The 10794-nt window shown below is 46.1% G+C and overlaps 1 pseudogene; it reads right to left on the reverse strand.

Moving 5' to 3' along the window:
- Positions 1 to 1683: 1683 nt before the first annotated feature.
- LOC124697266 lies at positions 1684 to 8149 on the reverse strand (annotated as a pseudogene).
- Between the last annotated feature and the right edge of the window lie 2645 nt (positions 8150 to 10794).

Here is a 10794-nt window from a genome sequence, read left to right on the forward strand (position 1 = left end):
TTGCTGCCGCGCGCTCTGGTGCGAGGGAAAGCAAACAAGCGAGCAGAACGGCGGCGAACTTCTGCGTCTGCATGTTCGTGCTCTGCTTTGCTGGCTAAGTTTTTGGTGTGGTGCTTGCTGCAGACTGGGCTAATTATAGGCCCGGCAAGGTGTGAAATAGCATCTGTTGTCAAAAAACAAAATTGTTGGGCGAGGCCCATTTCCATTTTGGTGCCAAGGCTTCAGTCTTAATGTTTGTTGTATGAACTTTCGTGGAGCATTCCTGGTAACTTCGTCACAGAAACAACGGACGGCCATGGATGCAAAACATTTATGTTGGAACTAATCTTGTTAGTTTGTTCAGGCACTACGGGAAAAACTTTCTTTACCGTGCAACTATTTGCACAGCAAAGGGCCTTATATGCACAACAAAGGTTTTGCCGTGCGTTGCCGCACGGTAAAGCAATCGACGGCAAAGGCTTCTTTGCCGTGCGCCTCGCCAATGTTGCATGGCAAAGGTCTTTGCCGTGCGACGCCGCACGGCAAAGATTGCTTCTTTGCCGTGTGCTAAATATGGTTTATCTAAAAAAAGCTCCAAACTGATCGGTCTGGGATTCGAACCTAGGACGCAGAGTAGAGAAAGCGTGCAACCTTGCCACTGAGCTAAGCGTTCGTTTGTTGATAACTATACCACGCCACACCTTTTGAGCTGAGAAGAAATCCAGTTTTTACATCTTTGCCGTGCGCTTACACTAGGCAAAGGCGTGCTTTGCCGTGTATTTGTTAAAAACACTAGGTAAAGACTTGTTTTGCCGTGCGTTTGTTAAAAACACTAGGCAAAGGCGTGCACGGCGATGCCTTTTGTGCTTTACCGTGTGCCAGCGTCTTTGCCGTGTAGCCTATCTTTACCGTGCGCTATGTTGGTCCTTTGCCGTGCAACTTTCTTTGCCGTGCGCTATCTTCCGTCGTTGCCGTGAATCAAATCTTTGCCGTGCGCTCGTGTCTGTGTTTGCCGTGGCCAAATATTTGCCGTACGTTTTTCTACGTGCGCACGGCAAAGAAATCTTTGCCGTGCGGAAACACACGGCAAAGATGCAATGCACGGCAACTGCAGTTTTTCCCGTAGTGAGGTAGGAAAAAGAATCAGCCAAATCCAAGCATCCTACTGATCTGAGTGAAATCGCAAAACATTGAACCTTGTATATATCGGGGAAGACTGCTGCAATGATCTTCGTAGATCACCGAAAACGTCTCCCTTTCAGCCTCCGGCCCCTTCCCCATATCTTAACCATTTGATCTTTCGTAAATTTATTTGTAAACTCTTTAGTACCCTCTTTTCTAGAAGAAGGAATCGTCTCTTTTCCAGCTTCCTATCGACCTGCACAAAATTATGAAATCATCAGCTCTAACTGCCAAACTCTGAATTTTCGTGGTCAGCAGGAATCACGTTTGGTCCAACTTTGGGCCTCTTCCAAATCCTCTTATCTCAACGAAATTTCGTTATGTAAAATTAGTAGTACTCCTGGTACTGCCCTCTCTAGCATGGATCTATAATCTTCCTGAACCAAGGATCCTGCTGATCTACATAAGATGGTGAAAACGCCCCGACATCATTTCAGGTCAGGAATAGATCGTAGACATGGGATTGATCAAACGCCACCTCTAATAATAGAAGAGTAACAAAAACATGCAACAACAGCATCCAACGACGGCAAGCTCTATGTATCTTCCTTTCTCTCTTACAATGCTGGGTAACGGACAAATCGAACTATTGTGCTTCCAATGAATCTGCGATAAGTTTCTCGGTGAGCTCCCTCGGCAACCCTCGGACGCTGTCCGCTGTACCGACCTGTGCAACGCAGAAATTAGCCACTGTCGCTCTACGGTCGTAAAGGACGAGGGTCGTCGGAACATGGAAAGAGCTTGCTCACTAGTTCCTTGATGAATGGCGACGCCGATGGATGCGTCAGCTTGAAGCCCCCAGCCACGCAGGTCATGTCTTCTTCCTTCACCTGCAACACGATTCCACTCTTTTTAGGTACAGAAAAGTCGTGCACAGCATTTCAATTTCAGGGATAAAAAATGGTGCAGTAGTGTCCTTTGGTTACTCACGACTTGTTCGATGAACGCGTCTGGTATGTGGCGAAAAATTATCTGCATACGGGAACACACGACCAATTCATTTGTGAGTTTGAGTCTCTTTTCTTATGGAAGTTGCAGGATCAGACGCTTGAAGTTAAGCTACGCTACCTCAGGTATATCCCAGCCCCCTTTTCTGCCCCCGGTGCTCAGGTTGGTGACGAGAACATAGTTCACTGCAAACGCTCGATCACCCGAGTAAGCTGTTACGACACCAACCACAAAGACAGTTCGTTAGCCATACTGTATCTTGCGCGCGTCCACAAGAAGGTCGATCATTACCCTTGATGAATTCTCTGGCTTCCTCCATGCTTCTGGGCCTCTCCCTGATCACCCCTTTGCTCACCATAACCTGGTCAGAAGTGATCAGAAGGGTAGGCTGATCTCGACTGCAGCCGTCAGGAAGGTTCAGTTTAACGGCTTCGGCCTACACACATAAAGTCCGATCAAGAAGTGCCCAAGGATTTAAGACTGTATCAGGAGTTCATCAGAATTACTAGCAAGCAAGAAGCATCTTCAGTTCGAGCTGTAGCTGCTGCGTACCTTGGCTTCGGCCAGGGCCTTGACCAGCTCCTCCGGATTCTCCCTCCTGATGGCCTTCTCGTCGATGTCAGCGCACTGGCAGCACATAGACCAAATAGCTATTTCATCAGCAAGTACAAATAAGAAATTTGCTACCACATGAGCCAAGGGCACTCTACCATGACGGTGAACTCGTATCCCATGTCGGACAGGATCTCGCGGCGAGCCGGCGACGACGAGCCGAGTATGATCTTCAAGAAGTCGCAGGAAGAAGAAGAATGAGGCTTAGAGGAGATCGAAACTGACTGACGGGTACTAATTGCAAATTCTAAGGGAGGTTGTAGATTGATAATAGATGTATGTACCTTGAATGACGAGGAGTTGTTGCAGGTGGAAGCCATGTCTAATTCAGTAATTCTCTTCTCCTGAAGAGCTCGACCAACTGATGATTTCTGGACCGTGCAGAGGTTCACAGTCACACTCTGTTAAATTATGCAGCTGCTTCCTTGTGTTCCAAGTATCCAAGGCGTTAAGTGGATCAGATTTAAAATGTATAACACCGTGTGAGGGCCGAGAGTACGTCAGTTCTATTGATGGTTGACCGAACTACGTGGCAATGTGCAGAGCTAGTGAGACTCTTCCTGGAAACTTCTTCAATATAAAAATCGTTATCCAACAAATGCTACTCGTTTACTGATCGACTGCTTGTCAAAATAGCAAAATTAGTCATAATGGTGTTATTCCGTTGATAGGTTTGTTTTAGGGAAAAGGAGGCGGAAGGCGCTCGAGAAAAATCAATCTAGGGTTTCATCCTCCTCGCCGGCGACCCCGACGGTCCGCCTCACCTTCGTTGGCCTTTGGCCCGTGGAGGTGTGACGGACCGCAACCTCTCTTTCTTTTAGGTATTTGTGATAATGTCTTCAAAATGGTGAGGCGGCGGCTACATCCTGAAATCAAAATAATGTTCTCCTCGCTCTATCCCCGTTCGATCAGTGCGCCAGCAGAGGGCGTGTGGAATTGTCTTCGTGGCGGATCTCCTAGGATCTAGCCGATTATGGTGTTAGTTGATTTTGTTGCAAGTCTGGCTTTTCTGATTTATGGTTCTCATCATTGGTTATAGTTGCTGCTTTGGTGTGCTGATCCTTTGAAGGCTTAGCATAACGACTTTCTTTCTATCTACTACAATAAACTCTACTACGATAAGCTTTACCCCGCTCTAGTGAGAGAGGGGCAAGGACGACGGCGCGCCTTCGGCTCGCTCCAGTGCATGTAGTCTTCGCTAGGTAGTCTAAAAACCTATTGGTAATTTTTTTTACTTTTAGAGATCGTGTACTACTGTTGTTGATGATTATCAATAGATCGGTGGATGTTTTTGCAAAACAAAACTAAACAAAACCATTCTCAACCACTATAATTTTCTTACAAGCAACTTGTATAACGTAGATGCACACATGTTTTTTTCGATAAAGGGCACTTTATTAATTTTGAAGCAAAAGAACCCGGCCTCTGCATAGATAGGATGCACACAGACGTAACAGTACATTTATTACAACCACAAATTAATAAGATTGTACGAAAGTAAAACTGTGTGGGAATACAAGACGGACATAAAGTCTAATCCGGGGGGCCTAGTCGGTTGTCACGCTGCCACCCATGTTGGAAAAAATATCCCTCGATGTATCCTCCAATCGTGTAGACACCTCCATAAAGAGGTCTCGATGTTCCACCCGTTGAAGAGGTGACCATGAACGTAGATTATCCGTGCACCGGTATATGATCTACATGAGATTACAAGATACATTGTTAAAAACTTTGTCATTTCTACATAGCCATAGCGATAACGGCAATCGCTCTCATCCTAATAAGACGTTTAAAGCTAGTATCCACACCATTGACCAGTTGCCGAAAATATTCGCAACACTACGTGGTGGGTATAAGGTAGAACCTATCTGGATGGCGGACCATATAGATCTAGCTAATTTACACCGGAAGAATAAGTGTTTTATAGTCTTGTCATGATGATAAAAGACACACTTCTTATTTCCGTTTCAATTGTGTTTAGCAAGGTTATCTTTGGTGAAGATGACTCCTCGACGAAGATAGCACGTAAACACTTTTGTTTTGAATGGTATCTTCATCTTCCAAATTTTTGAATTATTATCAATAGAAATATCTGGCTGGATTAGCACATTGTATATAGAAGCCACCGAGAATAAACCACTCTCAGTAAGATTTCAGCGGAACTCATCTGACCCATGCGACAGATGTACCGACTCTAGTCATTGTAGCAATTGATTCCATGAATCCTGCCTGGGTCCTTCTGAACGCCACATTCGGTGGGAAAGTTTCCAACACCCTAGCGATAGTATCGCCCTTGTGACACAGAATATTGTACAATGTCGGATATTGTTGTCGAAGTGTGGCATTACCTAGCCATTTATACTCCTAGAAATGAATCTCCGACCCATCCCTAATAGAGAAAGTTTCATATGGCCACCACGCTGTGGTCCATTTATACGCTGTGGTCCACCACGGCCACCGGGACACCGACGAAAGCTGGGAGCAGCCTCCACGCGACCACCGCGCCGAGACACCCAGAGATCCGCCGTTCTCCGCGCAACCTCCATGACGGGCGAAGCCGGCCGCCCCAAACCCTCCTCCACCGCGTCCCCGGGGCCGCCGCCCCGGCATGCCTGCGCCGGCGAGCTCCAAAGTCCGAGCAGGACCAGATCAGCCCCCTCCAGGCCTATATCGGCCCTGGCGCACCAGCCCGCCGACGCCCGAGCGCCGCCGGAGGCCCGCAGCGAGCCGCCGCAGAAGATCCTCCGAAGCCCCGCGCCACTCTAGGCACGCCGGGCGCGCGGCCCTCTCCGCACCACACCCAGCCTGCCGCCACCGCCGTCGAAGCCCGGGGCCGCCGCCCCGGCATCCCGCGCCGCCAGAAACCACCGGGCTCGGCCGTCGACGCCCAGCCGCCTTCCGCGTTCACCGCGAGCTCTCCCCCGCGCTGCCATTGGAGGCCGGGGCCGCCGCCACCATGACGATGTCAGCGGCAACGGCGGAGGGGACGCCACGAGGGAGATCCGGCCGACGGCGCGGCTAGGGTTCCCTCGAGTCGCTCCGCTCGAGCGACGCGGGGGGTGTCGTTCTAAAGTAGAGTTTATTGTAGTAGATAAACGTGAAGTCATCGTGATAAGACGCCAAATAACCAGCGCAACATAGCAACAACAGTCGCCAATGATGAACACCGTAGATCGGAAGATCTAAACATGTAAACACACCAATGAACGCAGAAAGACGGACTAGATCTAAGGAGATTCATCGGATACACAACTCCACACGCCCCCAACGGTGCTAGGCGCATGACAGGAGCGCCTTATTCTGCTTTTAGGATGCAGCCGCCGCGTCACCATCCGAAGAAGACACTGAAAAAACCTAAACAAGAACGGGAACCCGACCACCGAAGGCGGGGCTAACCGACATCGTCGCCAACGAGGGGACGGAACCCTAGATGGCCTTTACTCAGTCGCCTCTATCTATCTATCTCTCCTGGAACCGTGGAGCCGTACATGCCGGTTTGGTAATGGTTTTCTAGCCAGAGAAGGATACACTTAATGTAACTAATTTTACCAACTGGTATCAAAACTCTAGAATTGTTTTCAAACATGGCGAGAAGAACGAGGACGCAACTAGTATCGGAACTTGGAGAATTGTTCTTACAACAAACTTAAAAGTCAGTCTCGACTTTGACTTCAGCTTAACCGAACTAAGACATTGCTTCGATCGATTCTCGAATAAGCTTCTCCGTGAGCTCCCTCGGAAGGCCTCGGACGCTATCTGCGGTACCGACCTGCACGAAACCAAAATAGCAACGCAATCAGAACGGTGACAAAGTGAACTTGCAGCTTTCGTCTCCATGTTCTCGAAGCAGGGGCTATCTGAAAGTATTCGCTCACGAGTTGCTTGATGAATGGAAGCACCGATGGATGCGTCAGCCTGAGGCCACCAGCCACGCAGGTCATGCCTCCTTCCTTCACCTGCAACGAACATGTGCCAGATTGCAAAACTCAGTTACCTCGTAGCTGCCGTTTTCCTACTTCTTTTTGCCACATAAAGTACTAGCACATGATATTTCGATACAGGGATAAAGAAACGGTTTTGCTATGTCTCAGTCAACTGACATTTTCTTAAGTCTAAGTCACTTATAAAAATGTGCATTGAGTTGCACTTTTCTCTTAAAAAAGTGCAATTGCACTTTTCTGATAGAAATGTGCAACTAAACCGAGTTGCACTTTTCTTTAAACTGTAGTTGCACTTTTCTGAGTTGTCTGAGACTTAAGAAAATCTCAATCAACTGAGACATAGACACACGCATAAAGAAATACAGGCAGCGGTCTACTTATGCCGTAAGGTCACTTACGACTTCTTCGATGAACTCGTCTGGTATGTGGTGAAAATCGATCTGCAGATGGAAATGCATGATGAACTCGTTTCAGTATGTTCTTCTAGGCAGGGGAATCGAGTTTATCAGCGAATTCAGATGGATCTGCAGCCTACCTCAGCTATGTCCCAGCCCCCTTTTCTAACCCCGGTGCTCAGGTTGGTCACTAGAATGTAGTTCACCGCAAACGCTCGATCACCCGAGTATGATGTTAGGACACCAAGCACAAAAACATTTCGTTAGCCATATGCATAGCATATACCGTATCTTGTGCACATCAACACAAGATGAAAAGGCTCAATCGTTACCCTTGATGAATTCTCTGGCTTCATCCGCGCTTCTCGGCCTCTCCCTTATCATCCCTTTGCTCACCTTAACCTTCACCGACCAAAAACGGATCAAGCAGTCGCGGTGTTAAGTGAGACTCCATCACTCCAAACGCTCTAGCAGCTACGGTTTAAGCCTGAATTAATCAAACTGAATGTGTCATGATGTGCATACCTGGTCAGAAGTGATCAGAAAGGTTGGCCGATCACTGCTGCTGTCCCGGTCAGCGCAGCCATCACGGAGGTTCAGTTTAATGGCATCAGCCTACAAATAGACCGATCAAAAAGCCCCAGGACCATATCACGAAGTACATCGCAAACTAGCTGCTGGTTGGGACTTGGGAGAATGGGAGGTACCTTTGCTTCGGCCAAGGCCTGGACCAGCTCCTCCGGCTTCTCCCTCCTAATGGCCTCCTCGTCAATGTCAGCACACTGGCAGCAGAGAAACCCAAAAGACACTTCATCAGCAAGTACGCAAGACGGATCATGAAACTTAATAAGCTGACGGCAGTGGCACTCAACCATGACGGTGAACTCGTATCCCATATCCGACAGGATTTGGCGGCGCGCCAGCGACGACGACCCAAGTATGAGCTTCATCAAGGAGTGGCAAGAAGGAATATGCTTAATTAGAGGACATCAACTCGGCAATAACTGACGAATACTCGTCGCAGATGGTGACCGAGATCATAAGAGATATGTGTACCTTGAATGTCGAGGAGTAGTTGCACATGGAAGCCATGTCTAACTCTTCTCCTGCAAAGCTCGATCAGCAGAGGATTTCTAGGACAGTATAGAGGCTGTCAGGCTGAGTGGCTCACACGGTCTGCTAAATAGCTCTCCTGCTTCCTTGGATTCCAAGGATCCCAAGGTCTCGACTTTGTTAGAGTCGGGGTTTGGTAATACACAGATGGGATTAAAAATTGACCATCGCTAATGCTAGCTCGTCAATTCTTTTGACGGTTGACTGTTGAGTCGTTTCCAGCAATGTGCAGTCGAGTGCAACTCTTGGGGCTCTTCCTGGAACTTTCTCTAATATAGTAATTAAGTTATCTATTCGATTTAACAAATAGGGCGCTTAAATTACTGAATTGAGTTGCCTGTCAAACGATCAGCACGACGACCGACGTAGTCAGAGTATTTCATTGACAGTTTTCCTTCCAAGGAAACGAGGCAGATGATTGTCTTCTTCCAACTAAAAAAACCATATACCATCATAATTAAAAGCAAGTTATCAACCGGGCGGCAGTTTGTACCTAAGAGCATCATATGCGTCCGTGAAAAATAAATAGAACGTTCATGATTATATCCCGCAAGGGTTTAAAATAAAAAAATAGAAATTTGGATTGCATGTTTTGAAGAATGTTAACGTATATCAGAAAATGTTCATGTATTTCACAATAAATACAAAGAGAAAATAAAAAAATTACAAAATGAAAACAAACTAAAAAAATATTGGGACTATAAATAAGAAAATTAAATGTAACAAACTATATTAAATAAATATAATTAAATACTAAAGTATAAGAATGAAATAAACAGCCTGAGCTGGAAAGTAAATAAAGAAGCATAAAAGGAAATAAAATCTATGATCAGAGCCTCTTATTCTGGCAATAAACGAGGACTAGAAAAAAATGTTGCATTAGATTCCCCCAAGAAGTTTGCAATGCATTCCGTTATATTTGAAGAAACCATGAAGCCATCACTAAAATACAAATAAAATACAATAACATAACACGCAATATTCCTAGCTAGATGGCAAAGCATACATGCTTTGAAAAACGCAAAATTCCTAGCTAGATGGCCCCATCTTCCTCCCCTTTACGTGAGGATACCTCCTCCAGGGTATTGTCAAGTAGGCAACGACATGCATTGTCTAGGAAACATCCTCGTGCTGACCTAGATCTGGATCCACCGCTTTTGGGCTTGGGAAGAAGGCTAGATCCATCACCAACGAGCCACCAACCCTGCTCCAGCACCTTATCTCCACTGTGGCGCTACCAACACTGTCTCGAGAGACGACAACTGCTAGCTACAAAGGACATAATAAACATTGCTGCCCTAAGAGCATGACAAGCAAATAGACAATTGACTCTTTTTCATGGACGTGGTGAGAAAGATAAGGGGCCCAGTTTCATCGATGCGCTGAAGCCCTCCCATACCTAGTGCCACCACATGAAAACCAAGCCATGCCTCCGTCTACTGGGAGAAAAATGGGAGGGAACATATCATGTGCATCGAAGAAATTGGTGCACACAATGCACTCAGATAAGTAGATAACATTAGAAGATTTCAGCAAACTGGGAATATAGTTTGGGCATTGACACAACATAAATACTTGTCATGAAAGTTCAAGTCTAAATTTGAGTCACAACTTCAAAAGAGAAAATGATAAATTTATTGTCTATATTGACAATGGGCCAAGTTCAAAGCCCAACATGCACTTCACACTATTCATTGGCATATTGTATATTTTCAATCTCTGTTCTTAATTTCAAAAATGTGACATGTTGGATATGAATATTATCTATGCCCAAGCATTTTCTTTGGATCTTTTGATTGCGTTTTTAGGGTGTTAACCAAAGCTGGATGCACCAATTGCCAACCCCTTCCTCTTGCCACCAAGTAGTGGACAGAGGAGGGTGGGAACCATTGGTCCGCTGATATTCACTACAATGGAAGGGGAAGAGAACGGTAGGATTTGATTTCAGCTGATTCTTCCTAAATGGAAATTTATCAATCCACTGACCAGTTTCGTGAGCGGAAGGACATATGATAAGGAAAATACGACTTCTCAAACTTTGATTCAAGTCGAGTCTTCCTAAAATGAAATATATTGGTCAACCGACCAGTTTCCTTCAAACTAACAGGGGACCACATGCCTATACCCCAACAATATCACTAACATCTACCAATATAGATCTAAAAACACATTGTACCATGATGGTGAGCGGGGAGGCGTACATTGTCGAGCCGAATACCCCTCATCAGAATCAAATCCTAATCACCATCGACATTCCATAGAGAGTAGACTAGACAAGCAGCCGAGGGGGATGGCGGCGGTGGCTTACACAGGGGAGAGGAAGAGGCCAAAAAGACCATCGAAAACAATTGTGTATGTGCATGGTCCTGCCGTATGTGTGCATATAATTTTGACCTAATGCGGACGGAGGACTAGCATGTGTGAAGACGAATTTGGTGTCTCCATATTTTCTTTTCATTGCTTGAGTTTTCATTTTTCATTTCCTTATTTTACAGTATTTTTCCCTTATTAAAACTCCACACGCACGTAAAAGACATGAACATGTTTATTGTCAATCAGAATGTTTAAAACCAAACCACCGCAGCCACTTACATGTTACAACTCTTGTTAACAGCCAAATCGAA

Source organism: Lolium rigidum, chromosome 3 (genome assembly GCF_022539505.1).
Source record: "Lolium rigidum isolate FL_2022 chromosome 3, APGP_CSIRO_Lrig_0.1, whole genome shotgun sequence".
NCBI lineage: Eukaryota > Viridiplantae > Streptophyta > Magnoliopsida > Poales > Poaceae > Lolium > Lolium rigidum.